At 50.9% G+C, this 21,914-nt stretch overlaps 2 long non-coding RNA genes across 3 annotated transcripts; one reads left to right on the forward strand and one right to left on the reverse strand.

Annotated features, from left to right (window-relative positions):
• Positions 1 to 5,390: 5,390 nt before the first annotated feature.
• Positions 5,391 to 12,362, reverse strand: LOC141093053 (uncharacterized). Of its 2 annotated transcripts, none has more exons than XR_012232976.1 (2): positions 12,103 to 12,362; positions 5,391 to 6,405 (listed from the first exon to the last, which is right to left on the reverse strand). It is a non-coding gene; the product is annotated as an uncharacterized lncRNA (long non-coding RNA). The 2 variants fall into 2 exon arrangements; XR_012232975.1 differs by having other exon boundaries at positions 12,064 to 12,362.
• On the forward strand, positions 12,361 to 14,221 carry LOC141093054 (uncharacterized). Its single transcript, XR_012232977.1, has 2 exons — positions 12,361 to 12,518; positions 13,563 to 14,221. It is a non-coding gene; the product is annotated as an uncharacterized lncRNA (long non-coding RNA).
• The last annotated feature ends 7,693 nt before the right edge of the window (positions 14,222 to 21,914 follow it).

A 21,914-nucleotide genomic window follows, 5' to 3' on the forward strand; every position in this document is an offset into this window, starting at 1 on the left:
TGGATGCTTTGGAAGCTCTTTTGTCCCTGTTTTTATCCCCAAACAGAATAAACAAGTTAGGGTTCTTTCCCCAGCTACGAGTGGCCTACAGGTAGGTAGTCAATTACCGCCCAGCTAATGTCCAGAGAGTGCAAAGCCTGCTCTTTTTCGTTTGAGGGGTTCTCGCAAAAAGGGGTAACACGATTTCCTGATTCCGATTCTGGCCGGATGCTACCTTGGGTATAAAAGCTTTAATACTATGTGGTCCTCCCGAATCTGTAGATATGGGTCTCTAGTGGACAGGGCCTGAATCTCCCCCACTCTCTTAGCTGTGGTAATGGCCACCAGGAATGCAGTCTTCCAAGTGCTGTCTGAAATAGGCATGTCTCCCTCCAGAGCATAGTTCTTTACAAAGATCTCTGAGGACCAGGTTTAGGTCCCAGGGAGGGGTTAAATGCCTGATAGTAGGGCGCAGTCTCTGAATAGCTCTTACAAACCTAACTACCCATGGGTGAGAAGCAAGGGCGTAGTCCATGTAGGTACTCAGTGCCGAAATCTGGACCTTAAGGGTGCTACATCTAAGACCCATATTAAACCCTGCCTGGAGAAAATCCATGACCCGAGGGACATCAGGGACCCCTGCTACGACGTTGGACCTGCCACCTTCCAGACAACCTCTTCCAGATCTTGTAGTAGATAGCCAAGGTTACCGGTTTCCTGCTGGCCTGGATAGTGGATATGACTTGATCCGATAAGCCCGGGGCCTTCAAGATGTCCCGCTCAGGGTCCATGCTGCGAATCTCAGAAGTTCCTGTGAGGCCGGATGGATCGGGACCTGGTAATAAGCACTCTTCAGGTCGAGAGTGCACATCACCGAATCCGTGTCTATGAGACGGACTGTCGACCTTATAGACTCCATCCTGAACCTCTTGTATCTGACCCATAGATTTAACGGTTTTAAGTTTATGATTGTGCGTGCTTCCCCTGAAGGCTTCATGATTGAAAATAGGGAGGAGTAGTGGCCCTTGCCTATCTCTGATGGGGAGACCAGAGCTATGACTTCCGAGCTGATTAGCTCCTGAAGGTTCGCAAGCATCGTAGAGTCTGCTGCTATGGTAGTGTGATGTATCTCTGGGGCGGGGAAGAGGTAAACTCTATTCCGTAGCCCTCTGCTATGGTCCTTAGGACCCATTTGTTTTTGGTGACCTGTCTCCAATTTTCTGCAGAGACTGAGCCTGACCCCGATACAGATGGCGTCATTGCCTTCTAGATCCAAAAAGGGAGCTCTTGATCCTCCTGCTCTGGTTATAGGAACTTCCATAGGTTCCTCTGCTGGATCTTCCCTGATTTCTATAGTCGGGTTGTTTGCGAGGGGGCGCCCTTCTCCAAAAGGGCTGAAATCTTTTGGGTTGGTCTTCGGGCAACCCTTTTTTGCTTGGACGCGAATTCTAAGATGTCTAGAGCCTGCCCGAATACTCTGGACCCTGGTGGATTTCATAAGGGGTAGAAAGGCTATTATCTCTGCCCTAGGGGTCTTGTTGGCTAAATGTACCTCCAATTGTCCCATCCACAGGAAGATGGACCTGGATAAAGAGGTGGCCGCTATGTTTGTTCTTATCAGGGCCGCTGAAGCCTGTCTCAGAAGAATGTCCGCCTTCTGGTCTATGGGGTCTCAGGCTTGACGAGTCCTCAAATGGAATAAACGTCTTTTTTGTGACCTTAGCCACTGGTACGTCAATCCTAGGAATTTCTTCCCACGTTTTGATGTCATCTAGTCTTAGGACATCACTAGTCTACATTCCGCCTCCTTCCATTCCTGTAATATCTTTGTCCGAATATGGTCACTTATTGGGAACACCGTCTGCTTCTGGGATGTAAGGCCCCCAAACATTAAGTCCTGTCTGGACTACGACTGAGGGACCTCTTCTATTTGCATGGTATTACAGTCTGTACCAGTTCTTCAGTATCCTCGACTGAGAATAGGTACTTCCTGCCATGTTCCTGGTTTTCTAGCAAGAGCTCGCCCCCCCTCCTGCTCTGAGCCCTGCATGTCTGATCCTTCATGTGAGCCTAGTTCAAATTCTCTTTGCTCTGATTCCCACCTAGGCCTCTTATGACTTGGGCCTGGACTGGGGAGTTGCTGTTGTGCGATAGTGGATAAGGAAGCCTGCACCTCTTCACAGATCAGGGTCCTCATTTCAGACAGGAGGGACAGCTGTTCCTCCTTTACAACTCTGGATGTACAGGGGGGGCCACAGAGGGTTTTGCGTTAAGAATCCAGCAACTTGACATGGCATATGGGCCATCGGTTGGATTTCGCCGAGGCCTTGCCTGACTTTTCAGCCGTGGGTAGGGGTGCCTTTAACCTAGATGGCACAAGAATGGGGATAGTCAGGACTAGGAAATGAGTGTCAGGGGTGCGAGTTCTGCGCTATGCGCACTTACCCCTGCGTCCTCACTCCTGTCCTCCATATTACCACACTCCTCCTCGGGCATCAAGGAGCCTGTCAGCTGCTTGGCTCCCAGTGCAGCACCTGCGTTCGTCGACCTCGAACACACGCTGCCCTTATCCCCGTGTGAGGTGTCGCCAGAGGCAGACGTCCTCTAGTCCCCCGGGGTTGCTTCCGCATTCCATGCTGGCTCCGTGCGCCAATGTCATCGGAAGTGTGACGCTCGCCCTGCTCTGCAGTGTTGCCAGCTGCTTCCGCGTTCCACGATGTGGAACGCATGCTCCCAGACGACCCTGACCTCCAATCTTTGGACCTGCTGGCCCGAGAAGATAGCGCCTGAGCCGAGCGCCTCCCATCGGTTGGAGCAGCTCTACCCAGGAGCCCATCTGCTCACTGGTCTCCGAGGCAGAGGAACTCCTCACCTGGGAGTTTCGGCCCTCTGCCACTTGACAGGGGGAAGGATATTGGACCCGCCACATGATCCCCCTGAGCACTCCAGCAAGCTGCGCAACACTGCTCTCATGTATCCCTCCATGCAGGGACAGGAAAAACACTAAGGGAAAAGGGGGTGGAGTGGGACCTTTTAATCTCTCATGTGCTTTCCTATCCCTGCAAGGAGGAGGACGTCCCTGGTGCGGTCAGGGGACGTCCTGGAAAAAAATCTCAAAATCATTGGGATATTATGTTGAAGCGTTCCAGAGTTATTACTACATAAAGTGAGAGCGGTCATATTTTAACCCCTTCATGACCCAGCCTATTTTGACCTTAATGACCTGGCCATTTTTTGCATTTCTGACCAGTGTCCCTTTATGAGGTAACTCAGGAATGCTTCAGCGCATCCTAGCGATTCTGAGATTGTTTTTTCGTGACATATTGGGCTTCATGTTAGTGGTAAATTGAGGTCGATAATTTTTGCGTTTATTTGTGAAAAAAATGGAAATTTGGCGAAAATTTTGAAAATTTCACAATTTTCAAACTTTGAATTTTTATTCTGTTAAACCAGAGTTATGTGACACAAAATAGTTAATAAATAACATTTCCCACATGTCTACTTTACATCAGCACAATTTTGGAAACAACATTTTTTTTTGTTAGGAAGTTATAAGGGTTAAAAGTTGACCAGCGATTTCTCATTTTTACAACAAAATTTACAAAGCCATTTTTTTTTTAGGGACCACCTCACATTTGAAGTCACTTTGAGGGGTCTATATGGCTGAAAATACCCAAAAGTGACACCATTCTAAAAACTGCACCCCTCAAGCTACATTCAAGATTATTAACCCTTCAGGTACTTCACAGGGACTAAAGCAACATGGAAGGAAAAAATGGACATTTTAATTTTTCCAACAAAAATTTTCTTTTAGCATCATTTTCATATGGGTAATGGGATAAAATGTATCCTAAAATTTGTTGGGCAATTTCTTCTGAGTACACAGATACCACATATGTGGTCATAAACCAGTTTGGAGCAAGAGAAAAAAAAAAAAAAAAAGTGATCCAGCTGGAGACGGCTGCAATTTACAAAGCTTTATTGGACAACTTAAAAATATGTTGGTTCTTAAAAGTTTCTTATAGCAAACACCATGCACACCAGTGAGACTAACAGGAGAAATTAGACCCCAAAAGATGTTGTGCAATTTTTCCTGAGTACGCTGATACCCCATATGTGGGGGTAAACCACTGTTTAGGCGCACGTCGGGGCTCGGAATGGAGGGAGCACTGTTTGACTTTTTAAACGTAAAATTGGCTGGAATGGTGGCGCCATGTCGCGTTTGGAGACCCCCTGATGTGCCTAAACAATGTAAACCCCTCAATTCTAACTCCAACCCTAATCATAACCCTAACCCCAACACACACCTAACCCCAACTCTAACCCTAACCCCAACCCACCACTAACCCTCATTCCAACCCTAATGGAAAAATAAAAATATTTTCTTTAATTTTATTATATGTCCCTATCTATGGGGTTGATAAAGGGAGGGTTTATTTACTTTTTTTTTATTTTGATCACTGTGATTGTTTCTCACAGTGATCAAAATAAATGAATCTGCAGCCGGCGCACTGCGCATGCGCCCGCCATTTTCCAAGATGGCGGCGCCCATGACGCACGACACCGGGACAGCCAGGAGGTACCGGGCCGGTGGGGGAATCGGAAGGCTGGGGAAGCGGACTTGATGATGACTGCGGCGTCTGATCGCTGCCGTCAGTCGGTGGCGGCAGCCGATCTGCGCCATCAGTTGGTGGGTGAGGAGTCTGATTGCTGTCTCCAGCCATGGCCGATGATATTGCAGCATCGGCCATGGACTGATTGTAATATTTCACCAAATTTAATTGGTGAAATATTACAATCGTACTGCGCATGTTCCCACCATTTGCAAAGATGGTGGCGCCCATGCAGGAGGGACGACGGGACACCGGGAGCCGGACGTGACAGTACCGGGGAGGGTGATCAGAGGGAAGGGGGGCAGATCGTGACAGCAGCGGCCCATCGCTGCTGTCAGTCCGTGGCGGGGGCCGATCGCCCCCGCCAGCCGGTGTGTGGGGAGGTTAAGTTAGTGTCTCCATCCATGTCCAATGCTACTGCATCAGCCATGGCTGGATTGTAATATTTCATCAAATTTCATTGATGAAATATTACTATTGCTTTGATTGGCTGTTGAAAGTGAAACAGCCAATCAGAGCGATCGTAGCCACGTGGGGGCTAAGCCACCCCCCCGTGGTGAAGCATAAAGGGTCCTTTGTGTGCGGGTCAGGTGACCTTTCATTGATCCCAGTCACCCGACCCGCAGGAGCGCTATTTATAGCATGACGCCTACGGCGGCGTTTGGGCACGACTTTTCATGACGCCTACGTAGGCATCATGGGTCGGGAAGGGGTTAAAAAATTGGGCCCATCACTAAAGGGGCTAAGCAGCTTGTCCTGCCCTATGCATGAAATGAAAGGCTAAAAATGCAACATGGAGACATAACCACAGCAATGTTTTATTTACATTCACTGAAATCGCAGACTTATAGAAATATTGGATAAATAACATTTTGACATTATGTATAGAAGTGCATTTTTTTGCATTGAAAACTTTATGCCTTTGCTTGTTCATAATACCTGACTTGAATAGTAAAGGAGACGGCAGCCCGAGAAACATCCAAGGTGGGAACGCCCCATCATGCCGAAGAGAGTCTGCTAGATCCTGGCCTAGCAGACCAGCGCTGGTGGGTTTGTGGATGCCAGGAGGGGGTTGGCCTGAAGGAAACGTCTTGTCTTTTCCTGGCAGGTCAGAGAGTTGGCCCGTCGGTTGCTTTTTTGGACTGAATATTTCCAAAACCAAAATTGAACTGTACATCTCTTGGGAGGCGGAGTTTAGTCCTATGTTGCAGAAGCAAAGTACTGTTACCCAGATAGGTGCAGAGAAGGGAGCACTAGAAAGTCGGCGGGCGTGATTGTACAGGGCACTGGCAGTGTGGCCCGGCCAACAGAGAAGGCCTAGACCAGAGCCTAGATTTTTTTTTTTTTTTTTTTCTAAGAGCAGGGTCGCAGGAGCCTCTGAAAAACGTAGAGGCCACATGAATAGCAATGCTTCCCCAGGAGACATCCATATTGCTCAGGGGAAACCTGCAACATATTTGTCCTGTCCCTTCCTTTTTTTAAACGGAGCCCCCTCACTGGTTGGTAGGATATATCTGTCCTGAAGATCCCAAAGCCGTCTTTGCAGACCGGTGATGAAGATGGCCATGGAAAATCCAGGATGCAGACTTTCGGGTGGCTGGCAGGTAACCGATTTGTCTTTCTTTCCAACTCTATCTGGCTCTGGGGGGCAAGAGGGTCGGGGATTAGTGGCAAGGACAGTCCTCTGTGGAACAAACACCAAACACTTGATCTGTTAGGGCCTTGCCTTGTAGACCACAGATGATACGGTAGTGACAATTCTAGGTGGGAGAGCAGAGTGACAATTTCACTCTGTCGCCCTCAAAAGATGTATCTGAAAGAAAAAAGGAAATCATTAATAAAAATAAAACCTAAGGCAGAAACTGGCCTGGACGGTCCGGACCCATGTCTGCCTCCTACTGACACTAAGGTAAAACGGATTAGCTTTGTGCCAGTTGGTGGTGTACCCCCCTCTGGGGGGACCTACATTTTTTACTTTGCATAGCATAAGCAGCATACACCCATGTTTTTTGTGTACCCCAATGAAGCATTAGCCCCCCCCCCCACACCAACCAGAGGGCCACACAGCATAACCCCCCACACCAACCAGAGGGCTGTTATGAATGAGTCACCGAGGAGGAAAAACAAAAACAAGCTAAGCCACAGAAAACCAGAGAGGTTGGTAACTAAGCGGATTGCAGACCCCTGATCCTATCCACAGAACTAGCAGTAGCCGTGGAGCGTACCTACGATGATCCTAGATGCCTCGTCACAGCCGGAGAACTAAATAAGCCTAAAGCAAGAAAAGGGAAATCTAAACTGCCCCACAGCAGACCCCAAAGCAATAGACAGCCCCCAAACATGTATTGTCGGTGAGACAAGATGAAAACACAAACACAGATAGAAAAATAGGCTGAGCAAACGATGGGGCCCACACTAACTAGAAAGGATAGGAAAGGAAAGACGCTGTCTGCAATCACGCACAAAAAACCCTGCCAAAAAATGTCCAACACTTTCTGATAACAAAAACCCTGAAATCGCTAGACTTCAATTCCCTATATCAGCACTCTGGTCTCTTTTTGCTCTGTCTTCAGAATATACCAATCTGATCAGGGACTAAAAGCAAACTGGAATAAACAGAGACATAAGAATGGAAATTCAGCACAGCCCCAGCAGGGGCTGGCAGACCACAAAAACTCAGTAAACCAGACCAAATCTTTTGTGAAAAAATAGCAGAGCACATTTAGCTTGAGAAGGCAGGAACAGAACTGGAAACCAGAACCTCAGGGCAGGAAAAATCACCAGCACAAAATTAGGGAGTCGGCTGTCTTAAATCCAGTCAGAGACTCCTGATGTCCACTCACAGTCCTCCTCCTCAGGTGGCTGGTCTCTGCCATTTAGATCAGCTTCATTACCTACTGTCACCACCAGAGGGAGCCCGGATGGAGAACTCACGACTCCTGTGTCAACACAGCCAGCTCCACCACCCTCACCAGAGGTACACCAGAAAATGAGTTCACAACAGAGGGCCACACAGCATAACATCGCTCCCCCAATTATAAACCTCAACCTGACACTAATCAGTGGGCCCCACATTATAAACCCAACAAAGCCCACCAGACATTCCCTCCCCAAGCGTAAATCCCCATGACGCCCCCTGCCCCCAAATGTACATCCCATCAAACTGCCTCCAAACAAAAACCCCAATTGGACGCCTCAACGCTTCATCAACCCCATCGAACGTCGACCGACGCCAAGCATAAACCCACAAAGCCCCATCGGACGTCCACCCCACCCCCCAAGCACAAAGCCCCATCGGACGTCCACCCCCCCCCCCCAAGCACAAAGCCCCATCGGACTTCCACCCCACCCCCCAAGCACAAAGCCCCATCTGACTTCCACCCCACCCCCCAAGCCCCATCGGACTTGCACCCCACCCCCCAAGCACAAAGCCCCATCGGACTTCCACCCCACCCCCCAAGCACAAAGCCCCATCGGACTTCCACCCCACCCCCCAAGCACAAAGCCCCATCGGACTTCCACCCCACCCCCCAAGCACAAAGCCCCATCGGACTTCCACCCCACCCCCCAAGCACAAAGCCCCATCGGACTTCCACCCTCCCCAAGCACAAATCCCACCACAGGGGTCCCCGTCCCCTCAATAGCTAGCAGCAGATCGCCTTCAAATCCCACCACAGGGGGTCCCCCTAATAGCCAGCAGCAGGTCACCCCCCACTAAAAGGGGTACACCCAGTAAGCAGCAGGTCACCTCCCCCAAACCCCACCATAAGGGTCCCCCAATAGCCAGCAGCAGGTCGCCCCACCACAGTGGTCCTCCCCAATAGCCAGCAGCAGGTCACCCCCCAACAGGGATCCCCCCAATAACAGATCATCCCCAAGTGCCACCACATGGGTCTCCCAAAACCCCATCACCTATAGTAATAGCGTGCTGCAACTTGCTAAAACAGAACACGCTGGTCACCCCCCAAAACCCTCACCCCCAAATTCCACGACAGGGCCGCACGTTTTTGCGGGTCACCCCCAAAACTCCACCACAGGGTAGCAGGTTTTTCACCCTAAAACCAAAAGAGGGTCACGTTTTTCACCCTGAAACACTAACCTCTATGTGCCATGGTGACTTGCAAGGTAACGGCGTGATGCTTCACACCTTGCTAAAATACAAGCCCACAACAAGTGATGGAAATGACGTCATACCTGGAAGGAGCCCATAGTCTAGCATTTACCATCTACATACCCCATGCCCCCCTCACACCAGCCCCCTTGATGGTCATCTACATACCCCATGCCTCCTCACACCAGCCACACAGCCTCCTGGATGCCCCTGTACATATCCCACACCAGTCCCCTTGATGCCTCAACATTTATTCACATGATCTCCCCACCTCTGCATACCCCATACCTCCTCACACAGCCCCCTGGTTGCCTCCAAATTCATTCACATGGTCTCCCCACCTCTGCGCACCCCATACCTCCTCATACAGCCCCCTGGATGCCTGTACAACATTTATTCACATGGTCTCCCCATCTCTGCGCACTCCATACCTCCTCACACAGCTCCCTGGATGCCTCAGCAACATTTATTCACATGGTTTCCCCACCTCTGCGTACCCCATACCTCCTCACATAGCCCCCTTGATGCCTCAACATTTATTCACATGGTTTCCCCACCTCTGCGTACCCCATACCTCCTCACATAGCCCCCTTGATGCCTCAACATTTATTCACATGGTTTCCCCACCTCTGCGTACCCCCATGCCTCCAAATTCATTCACATGGTCTCCCCACCTCTGCGTACCCCATGCCGCCTCACAGCCCCCTGGATGCCTCATACCTCCTCACAGCCCCCTGGATGCCTCTACAACATTTATTCACATGGTCTCCCCATCTCTGCGTACCACATACCTCCTCACACAGCCCCCTGGATGCCTCCAAATTCATTCACATGGTCTCCTCACCTCTGCGTACCCCATACCTCCTCACACAGCCCCCTGGATGCCTCCAAATTTATTCACATGGTCTCCCCACCTCTGCGTACCCCATACCTCCTCACACAGCCCCCTGGATGCCTCTACATTTATTCACATGGTCTCCCCACCTCTGCGTACCCCATGCCTCCTCACACAGCCTCCTGGATGCCTCATACCTCCTCACACAGCCCCCTGGATGCCTTATACCTCCTCACAGCCCCCTGGATGCCTCTACAACATTTATTCACATGGTCTCCCCATCTCTGCGTACCACATACCTCCTCACACAGCCCCCTGGATGCCTCCAAATTCATTCACATGGTCTCCTCACCTCTGCGTACCCCATACCTCCTCACACAGCCCCCTGGATGCCTCCAAATTTATTCACATGGTCTCCCCACCTCTGCGTACCCCATACCTCCTCACACAGCCCCCTGGATGCCTCTACAACATTTATTCATATGGTCTCCCCACCTCTGCGTACCCCATGCCTCCTCACACAGCCTCCTGGATGCCTCATACCTCCTCACACAGCCCCCTGGATGCCTCATACCTCCTCACACAGCCCCCTGGATGCCTCATACCTCCTCACACAGCCCCCTGGATGCCTCTACAACATTTATTCACATGGTCTCCCCACCTCTGTGTACCCCATACCTCCTCACACATCCCCCTGGATGCCTCTACAATTTATTCACGTGGTCTCCCCACCTCTGCGTACCCCATACCTTCTCACATAGCCCCCTTGATGCCTCAACATTTATTCACATGGTCTCCCCACCTCTGCATATCCCATACCTCCTCACATAGCCCCCTTGATGCCTCAACATTTATTCACACGGTCTCCCCACCTCTGCGTACCCCATACCTCCTCACATAGCCCCCTTGATGCCTCAACATTTATTCACATGGTTTCCCCACCTCTGCGTACCCCCATGCCTCCAAATTCATTCACATGGTCTCCCCACCTCTGCGTACCCCATGCCGCCTCACACAGCCCCCTGGATGCCTCTACATTTATTCACATGGTCTTCCCATCTCTGCGTACCCCATACCTCCTCACACAGCCCCCTGGATGCCTCAACATTTATTCACATGGTCTCCCACCTCTGCGTACCCCATACCTCCTCACATAGCCCCTTGGATGCCTTAATAACATTTATTCACATGGTCTCCCCACCTCTGCGTACCCCATGCCTCCTCACACAGCCCCCTGGATGCCTCCAAATTCATTCACATGGTCTCCTCACCTCTGCGTACCCCATACCTCCTCACACAGCCCCCTGGATGCCTCCAAATTTATTCACATGGTCTCCCCACCTCTGCGTACCCCATACCTCCTCACACTGCCTCCTGGATGCCTCATACCTCCTCACACAGCCCCCTGGATGCCTCAAACCTCCTCACACAGCCCCCTGGATGCCTCTACAACATTTATTCACATGGTCTCCCCACCTCTACGTACCCCATGCCTCCTCACACAGCCCCCTGGATGCCTCTACATGTCTTCACATGGTCTCCCCACCTCTGCGTACCCCATACCTCCTCACACAGCCCCTTGGATGCCTCAATATTTATTCACATGGTCTCCCCACCTCTGCGTACCCCATGCCTCCTCACACAGCCCCCTGGATGCCTCTACATGTATTCACATGGTCTCCCCACCTCCGCGTACCCCATACCTCCTCACACAGCCCCCTGGATGCCTCTACATTTATTCACATGGTCTCCCCACCTCTGCGTACCCCATACCTCCTCACACAGCCCCCTGGATGCAATAACATTTATTCACATGGTCTCCCCACCTCTGCGTACCCCATACCTCCTCACACAGCCCCCTGGATGCCGCAATAACATTTATTCACATGGTCTCCCCACCTCTGCGTGCCCCATACCTCCTCACAGCCCCCTGGATGCCTCTACATTTATTCACATGGTCTCCCCACCTCTGCGTACCCCATACCTCCTCACAGCCCCCTGAATGCCTCAATAACATTTATTCACATGGTCTCCCCACCTCTGCGTGCCCCATACCTCCTCACACAGCCCCCTGGATGCCGCAATAACATTTATTCACATGGTCTCCCCACCTCTGCGTACCCCATACCTCCTCACACAGCCCCCTGGATGCAATAACATTTATTCACATGGTCTCCCCACCTCTGCGTACCCCATACCTCCTCACAGCCCCCTGAATGCCTCAATAACATTTATTCACATGGTCTCCCCACCTCTGCGTGCCCCATACCTCCTCACGCAGCCCCCTGGATGCCGCAATAACATTTATTCACATGGTCTCCCCACCTCTGCGTGCCCCATACCTCCTCACAGCCCCCTGGATGCCTCTACATTTATTCACATGGTCTCCCCACCTCTGCGTGCCCCATACCTCCTCACAGCCCCCTGGATGCCTCTACATTTATTCACATGGTCTCCCCACCTCTGCGTACCCCATACCTCCTCACACAGCCCCCTGGATGCCTCAGCAACATTTATTCACCCACATCAGTGCAGAGGAGCCCAGGATCAGCATCAGTCCTCACAGTAAAACGCTGAACACAGCTCCTCAGCAGAGTCTTCCCAGAGCACACGCTGCTGCACACAGCTCAGTGCAGGAATCTCGGAGTCCTCTAGACAGCACAACTCAGGAACAACACCAGGATCCTGCACACCGTCCTCCTGTCCCGCCAGAATGTGAGCACTGCGCGCGCCGGACTGAGGAGGCCCCGCCCCTTCCGGTGACGTCATGATTTCAACAAATCACTCCTCCCCCCAGCCTGTAGATGAATACGCCCCGGAAGTGAAGTCATAACCTGCAAGCAGCCTGTATTCTCTAGCATCTACCGTGTCATGGCGGGAATTGGAGCATTTTGTGCGGATTTGGAGTGGTTTGGGGGGGTCATTCTCCATAGAGTACATGTCATAGTGGGATTTGGAGTGTTTTGGGGTCACAGATCAGGTAAGTGAATGTTCATGCACGAGCTGGGGGTCTGCCTGGGCAGAAGGGGGTGATGTTGCTTGCATGGGGCTGCATGTGCATGCTGGAGGGGGTCTGCCTGGGAAGAAGGGGGTGATGTTGCTTGCATGGGGCTGCATGTGCATGCTGGAGGGGGGTCTGCCTGGGAAGAAGGGGGTGATGTTGCTTGCATGGGGCTGCATGTTCATGCTGGAGGGGGGGTCTGCCTGGGGAGAAGCAGGTGATGTTGCTTGCATGGGGCTGCATGCTGGAGGGGTGTCTGCCTGGGGAGAAGGGGGTGATGTTGCTTGCATGGGACTGCATGTGCATGCTTGAGGGGGTGTCTGCCTGGGGAGAAGGGGGTGATGTTGCTTGCATGGGCTGCATGTGCATGCTGGAGGGGAGTCTGCCTGGGGAGAAGAGAGTGATGTTGCTTGCATGGGCTGCATGTGCATGCTGGAGGGGAGTCTGCCTGGGGAGAAGAGGGTGATGTTGCTTGCATGGGGCTGCATGTTCATACTGGAGGGGGGTCTGCCTGGGAAGAGGGTGATGTTGCTTGCATGGGGCTGCGTGTGCATGCTGGAGGGGGGACTGCCTGTGGAAATGGGGGTGATGCTTGCTTGGGGCTGCTTGTGCATGCTGAAGGAGGGGTCTGCCTGGGGAGAAGGGGGTGATGTTGCTTGCAAGGGACTGCATGCTGGGAGTCTGCCTGGGGAAGTGGGTGTAGGTTGCATGGGACTTTGTGCTCGGGGTCTGCCTAGGGAAGGAAGTGCGCCGCCGCTCGCCCTGCCGGGTACGCTGCCACTGTAACCAAGGTTTTCCCCCGGCGCTGCACCTTTAAGGCTAGGGCCCCCCTGTTTTGGTTGCTGTGATGTGGTAGTGGGCTTCATACAGTCTGATCAGAATGTACAGTAATAACCTCATGTTCAGGTTGTACATTTTAGCTGATGGGCATTAGATCACGGTGTGAATATTGGGAGGGGTGGCCATGTCTTTTTGTACAACTTAGGCAGGATTTTTCTTACATAAATGTCTGTTTTCTTCTAGGTGCTGTGGGTTTCCTCCATCTTCTCTCACCGTGCCCTCCACAGTAGTGACCTCTTTGGATGCCAATTCATTATTTGTCATCTCTCCACCAAGTGCAGTGCTGGTGTCTCCACCATCCGTGTTCTGCCAGGATAGGTGTGACCCAGCGCCCCTCCGATGTCCAATAGATGAGTCTAAGATCTCTGAAATTACCCTCCCCTCTTCCGACGGCTTGCTAGGGTTGGTTCTGTGGGGGTCTACCACCTTTTGATTTCCTTTATCCAATATTTAGTTCTCACCTTTACCATATTTGCCTTACATACTGTCTGTACTTTGATGCTTCTCTGTCTTTTTTTCGGGGCTTTGTTTTATGTTTTTTGGGTCATCCTAGGACGTATTATCTATGGCACAGGGCCCAACTAGATCCCCTTCCCTTTACCCACGCTCGTGTCCTATAGTGTATTCAATGAGAAATGAATTTTGTGTTAAGTACCGCCATATAATTTCTCCTACGCCTCATTGGGGGACACAGACAGTGGGTGTTATGCTGCTTGCCACTAGGAGGACACTAAGTAAACCAGAAAAAAATTTAACTCCTCCCCTGCAGTATACACCCTCTCGCTGGATGAGATTTCTCCAGTTCTTGCTTAGTGTCTGTAGGAGGCACTTGGATCTGTCTTCAGACCCCACTGTTTTTATTTTCCTTTTTGATTTTTCTGTAAATTTTTATTTGTTAATTAACGGAGTGAAGGGGGCGACTGTTCCTTTCTACGGCCCGCTCTCCACCGAACCAACAACAGGCAAGCACGCGGAGTATACCTCCCCGTACACTTTCCTGCGACGAACGGGGCTGATTCCTCTGGCGATAGTTCCTTTACTGTCCCGGTAATCCACAGATATGAGGGCATGAGGAGGGCTCTGGAGCACAACAGATGAAGCATGGAGTGCAATGGAAAAGACTGGAACAGCGCTTCCGAATGCCCTGAATCAACCCCATAGCTCTCCATCCCCCTGCCCATAGGGAGGATCGATTGAGCATACCCCTTTAAGAACGCCTCCAGCTCTGCTACATCAGCCCAGGAGGATGAGAAGACCTGCATGGGTGGTCATAGAATCATAGAATCGTAGAGTTGGAAGGGACCTCCTGGGCCATCTGGTCCAACCCCCTGCTCAAAGCAGGATTCGCTAAATTATCCCAGTCAGATGTCTGTCCAGCCTCTGTTTGAAGACTTCCATTGAAGGAGAACTCACCACTTCTGGTCCCGGACAGCGCGGCCGGCCTGAGCACTGGAGTAGAGGTATGGGGTCGGTTCCTGTTTCCCGGGAGAGGTGCTGACTTTGTCTCACTGGAGGTGCACAGGCGAAGACCCCCTCCCCCCCGCTCTCGGCGCTTACCGTGGGTAGGCAAAAAGTTTAGTCCCTGGCTTTTCTGGCCTACTAGGCCGCAATTTGAATATCGCCGCCCACGCTAGCGCTGCCGTCCCCCCTCCTTGGCGCCTCTCGTCCCTTACGAGACGCGCAATCCTAGTCTCGGGGGCCATGTCATTTACTTCAGCCTTCTCTTGACTCGGACTGTGAGGCGCGCACTCTGCCTGATATCGGGTGACACGACAGGGCCACCGCTATTCCTCCCGTGGACACAGCATAGGACCGGGGTAAGCTGCATCTGCCCTCAGAACAAAGCTTAACCCGTTCCCAGCACATTCCCTGCAGCTGCAGACCAGACTCTGCTTTTAACCCTTTCAGGAGCGCTATGTCTCAATCTAAGGACGCTAAACGGGCTGCTAAGAAGCACACCGCGTTTTTTACCTTGTGTACCACTTGCAAGAATGCCTTGCCCAGTGCCCAGACTAATCCATTATGCACGGGCTGTGACCCGGCCTGCGCTCAAACGTTCCTCGCCGCTGTCGCTGCTGACGGACTTCCTGCGTTTAATCCCCCTGAGAGGGCTGCGTCCCTGTCACGGTCGGTGGAGTCACTGACCCAGGCTATAGACTCACTCTGGGAGACCTCTTTAAGTCAGAAAGCGTCTTTACCTCCCAAGAAGGGCTCTGGCGACGGCCGGGAACCGTCCACCAGCAGGGGCCGTACTTGTTCAAGGGATGGTCAGGTCTCTAGAAAGCGGACCCATGACGCGTCCCCTAGTCACGCTTCCGCATCGGTGAGTTCTGTCTCTCGCTCTCCCTCTCCTAATGTTCGCAGTGAGCACGACTCTGAATTCGAATCTGACACGTAAGCCCCTCAGAATCCCCCAAATGACCAAGAGTTGCTTGATTCTCTTATAGAATCAGTCAACAGGATTCTGAAGTTGGATGAGGAAAATATTCCCGCTCCAGCACACGCTATCTCATTTAAGAGAACCAAACGTGTATGCAGGTTATTTACCAGCCATCCGGAGTTTAAGGACATTGTCCAGAAACATAGGGATCGGCCACATAAGCGGTTCACAGGGCAAAAGTCTACTGAGGCTAATACCCTTTTGTTCCAGACCTAATGAAGGATTGGTTACAGTCCCCTTCGGTGGACGCTCCTATCCGTTTCTGAGGGCTCCTCAGTCAGAAACCCCTCCGATCCTGAAATTGACTACCTTGCCCGCTCAGTTTTTGAACCTTCAGGAGTGGCGCTTTTTCCATCTTTCACGGCGACTTGGGTCACGAAGGCAATGGCCGCTTGGGCATAAGTCTTAATTCCAGCCTTCCAGGGCACCAATCTTCCACCCGGAGGCAACCAGTGTCGCCAAGCAGATAATTCACGCAGCGGACTTTGTAGTGGACTCTTCTTTAGATGCTGCCAATTGCGCTGCTCAAACTGCCGGGCAGATGCCACATCTAAAAGATCGTTGACTTCTCTGCCCTATCAAAATGGTCGTCTTTTTGGAGAGAAACTGGACCAGCTCATTTCTGATACTACCGGGGGAAAAAGTAAATTCCTTCCTCAACAAAAGGCTGTTCGGCCGTTTCGGAACCAACAGCCGACGTGTTTTCGATCTCTTCGCAACAACTCCAGTTGGTCCTCTTCTACCTTCTCTTCCGGTTCAGGTCGGTCCCCACGCAGAGACAGAGGATCCCAAGTCTAACCGCTCTTGGACTGTGAAAAATGAGGATGAATGAACTCATGGAGATCAACATCCAACACTGCGGAGACACCATCACATGTTTCTCAACGCAGTGATTCCAGAGCAATGCCCCCATCCCTTATGGGAAATATGCAAAAACATGCAAAACACAAGCCGCGGAGACACCATCACATGTTTCTCAACGCAAGCAATGACTAGCCAGGTCTTTTCCCGGGAAGGAACAACCACGGGAAGGGCAGTCTCCAATAAAGGAAACCACCTATGCCAAAACATAGTATCCATCCACAGACAGCTGTTTCGGGGTATTGCCCCTCATCAGTGTGGAGTAGGAAACTGGCTAGTAGGAGCAATGCCTAGTAAAAGACTGTGAAAAATGAGGATGAATGAACTCATGGAGATCAACATCCAACACTGCGGAGACACCATCATATGTTTCTCAACGCAGTGATTCTAGAGCAATGCCCCCATCCCTTATGGGAAATATGCAAAGAGACTGCCCTTCCCGTGGTTGTTCCTTCCCGGGGAAAGACCTGGCTAGTCATTGCTTGCGTTGAGAAACATGTGATGGTGTCTCCGCAGCTTGTGTTTTGCATAACCGCTCTTGGAAGCCCAGGCCTAGGGCATCTGGATCTATGGGAGCCAGATCTCATAGATCTTCTACGCAATGACTTGTTGCGGTATTCGGCAGACACCGACAAAGTAGGCGGTCGTCTACTTTCCTTCTGTCACACCTGGCTCGCGGTCGTCAACAGCAAGCGGGTTAGGGAGCTGGTGGCCTCCGGATACAAGATAAAATTTTCTTCTTCCCCCTCCAACATGGTTTTTCCCATCATCCTCATCCTCCTCCCCCCCCCCCCCCCCCCCAAGAAAAAGACAAGAGCCTTCCTTCGGGCTGTTCAGGCTCTGCAAAGGAACGGAATCATCACTCCGGTCCCTTTCAGGGGTTTTTATTCAAACCTTTTTGTGGTTCCAAAGAAGGACGGGACGATGTGGCCCATTCTGGATCTCAAACTGTTAAATCAGTTTGTCAAGGTACGAAGATTCCGAATGGAATCTCTCTGATCAGTTGTCGCTTCCATGGAAAAAGGAGAGTTCCTAGCATCCATCGACATCAAGGACGCTTACCTTCACATTCCGGACTTTTTCCCGACCGACGTCTCACCATTCGTTTCAGCATAAGAGTTCTCAGAAAGATGGTGGCAGCGATTGAAGCAGTCCCATTCGCACAGTTTCATCTCCCTCCCTTACAACATGCATTGCTGTTAGCTTGGGACAAGAACCCGTTCTCCCTGGACCGTTGGTTCCTTCTTTCTGTCCCTGCGGGTCACATAAGCCCTCAAGTGGTGGACACTGAAGTCCTCCCTGAATCAAGGGAGGTCTCTTCTCCCAGTAAGATGGTTGGTAGTAACCACCGACTTAAGTCTTCTAGGCTGGAGTGCGGTCTTTCGTCACCACATGGCACAGGGTCGTTGGTCAACTCGAGAGTCACGTCTTCCCATCAACATTTTAGAGATACAAGCGATCAGATTAGCTCTACGGAGTTTTCACCATCTCCTCGCAGGTCACCCCATCAGGAATCCAATCCAACAACGCCACGACTGTAGCGTATATCAACCGCCAGGGAGGTACTCTGAGCAGGATGGCCATGCACGAAGAGAGTCACATCCTCCATTGGGCCGAGACCAACCATTCGCCCATCTTAGCAATCCACATCCCGGGCGTAAAGAATTGGGCGGCAGATTTCTCAGTCACCAAGGCCTTGCCTCGGGAGAGTGGTCTCTTCATCCGGAAGTCTTTCAGCAGATATCATCGGTGGGGGACTCCAGATGTGGCTCTCATGGCCTCAAGACTAAACAACAAGGTTCCTCGATTCATTGTCCGATCGTGCGATCCATGCGCCATCGGAGCGGATGCCCTAGTTCTGCCGTGGCACCGGTTCCAGCTCCCGTACATCTTTCCCCCTCTTCCCTTGCTTCCGAGGGTCATCAAGAAGATCAGAATGGAGGGAGTACCAGTAGTCGCGCCAGATTGGCTGCGCCGATCATTGTACGCTGAACTAATGCAACTAGTCGCCGACGTCCCCTGGCGACTTCCAGATCACATGGATCTACTCACAGGGCTTGATTTACCACCAGGACTATGGGGCCCTGTCTTTGATGGCGTGGCCATTGATTCCTGGATTTTAGCACAGGCTGGGTTCTCTCACGACATAATTTCCACCATGATTAGTGCTAGGAAGCCTGTGTCCATGCGTATCTATCACCGCACCTGGAAAACCTTCTTTTCGTGGTGCAAGGATTATGGTCGATCCCCTCTAGTGTTTTCCATTCCGGCCATATTGGCATTCCTTCAATCCGTATTAAAGTCAGTCAGGCCTCCCGCTTAGCTCGCTCAAGGGCCAAATTTCGGCCTTGTCAGTGCTATTCCAACGCAAAATTGTCACCAAACTTCAGGTCAAGACGTTTGTTAAGGGAGTTTCCCATGTGGGGCCTCCTTATAGAAGGCCATTAGAATCATGGGACCTTAACCTGGTTCTTACAAGAGGCTCCATTTGAACCGCTGCAGGACGTGCCACCGACCATTCTCTCTTGGAAGGTGGTCTTTCTAGTGGCAATTACGTCAATTAGACGAGTTTCGGAATTGGCGGCCCTGTCCTGCCGTCCTCCGTTCCTGAATTTTCATCAGGACAAGGCAGTTCTCATGACGTCCCCGTTCTTTCTGCCCAAAGTAGTCTCCTCTTTCCATCACAATGAGGAAATTGTTTTGCCTTTTGTCCGGCACCAGTCCATCGCATTGAGAACGCCCTCCACACCCTGGATGTGGTTAGGGCTCTGAGACGGTACATCTCGCGGACAGCTCCAGTCCGCAAGTCAGATGCCCTGTTCATACTTCCAGAGGGGCATAGGAAGGGTCTAGCCACTTCAAAAGCAATGCTAGCCAGGTGGATTCGTTTGGCGATTCAGGGATCCTACCATGTCAGGAAAGTGCCTGGCCCAGCAGGGCTTAAGGTACACTCTACCCGCTCAGTGGGCGCCTCTTGGGCCATTCGGCACCAGGCCTTGGCAGAACAGGTCTGCAAGGCTGCGACTTGGTCCAGTCTGCATACTTTTACAAAACATTACCAAATTCATTCTCAGGCCTCTGCAGATGCAGCTCTCGGCAGACGCATCTTGCAATCGGCAGTACCACAGTGTTGACGCTGGTACATGGGGTATTAGCAGATGTATGCTCCCCACCCAGGGGCTGCTTTAGGACTTCCCACTGTCTGTGTCCCCAATGAGGCGTAGGAGAAATAGGGATTTTTATGTTCTCACCGTAAAATCCATTTCTCTGTGCCAGTTATTTGGGACACAGCACCCACCCTGTTTAGCCTATTGGCTCACTGTAGCATTCTTAGGTTTTGACATAGTTATGGTTATTGTTCACTGTTTATGCTCCTGCTTTTTTCACTGAACTGGAGAAATCTCATCCAGCGAGAGCGTGTATACTGCATGGGAGGAGCTAACTTTTTTTCTGGTTTACTTAGTGTCCTCCTATTGGCAAGCAGCATAACACCCACTGTCTGTGTCCCCCAAATGATTGGCTCGGAGAAAAGGATTTTTGGTGAGTACACAAAAATCCCTATTTTTGCAGCTGAAGTGCCCGGAGACTTTGGTGCAAAATGTTTTTTTTTTTTGTCATTAATCTTTAATGTGCCTTAATTCATTGTTTTGATTTCTAAAACTAATTATCATTCATGTGTATGTATACATATATTTATATATTTTAGTTCTATTTGACTTGTAATAAAATAGTTTGACAGATATGAGTTGAATTTTCATTTCTAGAATGATAAAGCTTGGTGTGACATTAGTGGATTTCCGTATTTTTCGCTTTGTAAGACGCACTTTTTTCCTCAAGTTGGGAAAATTCGGGTGCGTCTTATAAAGCAAACATGCCTTACTGATATTGTGGGTGTAGGCCGAAGGCTGGGATGAGGGGGGGGGTGCCCGGTGGTTGCTGGCCGCTGCTGCAGGTGTCTCCAGTGCCTAGCGGTGCTGCGTGAGTGGACAAATTAGCGGAGTCCACTGCACACGCACAGGGAAACGTGGAAGTATCGGGGCTCTGGCATGGGCACCGGAGAGAGCAGCAGCCAGCAACCGCCAGAGACCCCCGCACCAGCGCGCTGCACATCAGAGCACCCCCTCATCCCTGCCTGCGACCTGCAGAATCGCCCCACTCTTGCCTCCTCCAGCAGCGACCCTGGGACACCGCTTCACCGCAGCCACGACCCCTGGGTAAGCAATAAGATGCATGGATTATAAGAAGCACCACCATTTTATTAAAAAATGGTTTTCTTATTTTACTCCGAAAAATACGGTAACTGCATTTGGATCTGTATCGGGCTGTGTCCACACATTGTGGTTTATTGGGGGAACTATCTGCAGGGAAGTCCTCACCAGTAGACCAGACCCGCACTTCCATGGAGCCCATACAGCCGGACCAGCTGTATGTTTTGTTTTTTTTTTGTTTTTTGTTTTTTTTAAAGTCCATAATTGTTTTTTCTTAAAAATACATCAGCTGCTTCTCGCTGAGGGTCTGACTGCTGCTGTCACCACTGATGGGACAGGCTATGGCAGATTTTCCAGAGGAAAAAATATCTTTGTAATGTTAGGCAATATTCACATTTTATTTTTTGGATACTAATGGTTTACAAAATTCTGATGACCTGTGACAGAGCTGGAATGAATGTGTCGCGTGGATTTATGTCTTGTTACATCAAAGAAGGAATGTGCTCCTCAGACCTCCTGGAGACCACAACCCTGGATCAGACCTAAAATCACAGGACAATAAGGGGATGTGCACACGTTGCGGATTGCTGGGCGGAATTTTCCACGCGGAATCTGCATCTTTTGGCAGAATCCGCAGGTCAAAATCCTCGCGTTTTTTATGCGGATTTAGTGTGGATTTGGCTTGCGTTTTTTTACTTACGGATTCTTATAATGGAATGGGTGTAAAAATGCTGCGGAATCTGCACAAAGAATTGACATGCTGCGGAAAAAAACCTGCTGCGTTTCCGCGCAGATTTTTCCGCAGCATGTGCACAGCGGGTTTTTTTTCTCCATAGAATAACATTGTACTGTAAATCCCTTGCGGATCCGCAGGAAATCTGCAGCGTGTGCACAGACCCTAAAACCTCACCCTCCTTATCTATGAACTTTCCCAATATTTATGGCTACCACTGTTTATCACTCTCCCATATTGATAGTTCTGCTTCCCTTGTCTTATTACTGCCAGTACTGTTCTGTATAATATGT

Source organism: Dendrobates tinctorius, unplaced genomic scaffold, assembly GCF_039654945.1.
Source record: "Dendrobates tinctorius isolate UK_male_01 unplaced genomic scaffold, ASM3965494v1 ptg000062l, whole genome shotgun sequence".
NCBI classification, from domain to species: Eukaryota; Metazoa; Chordata; class Amphibia; order Anura; family Dendrobatidae; genus Dendrobates; species Dendrobates tinctorius.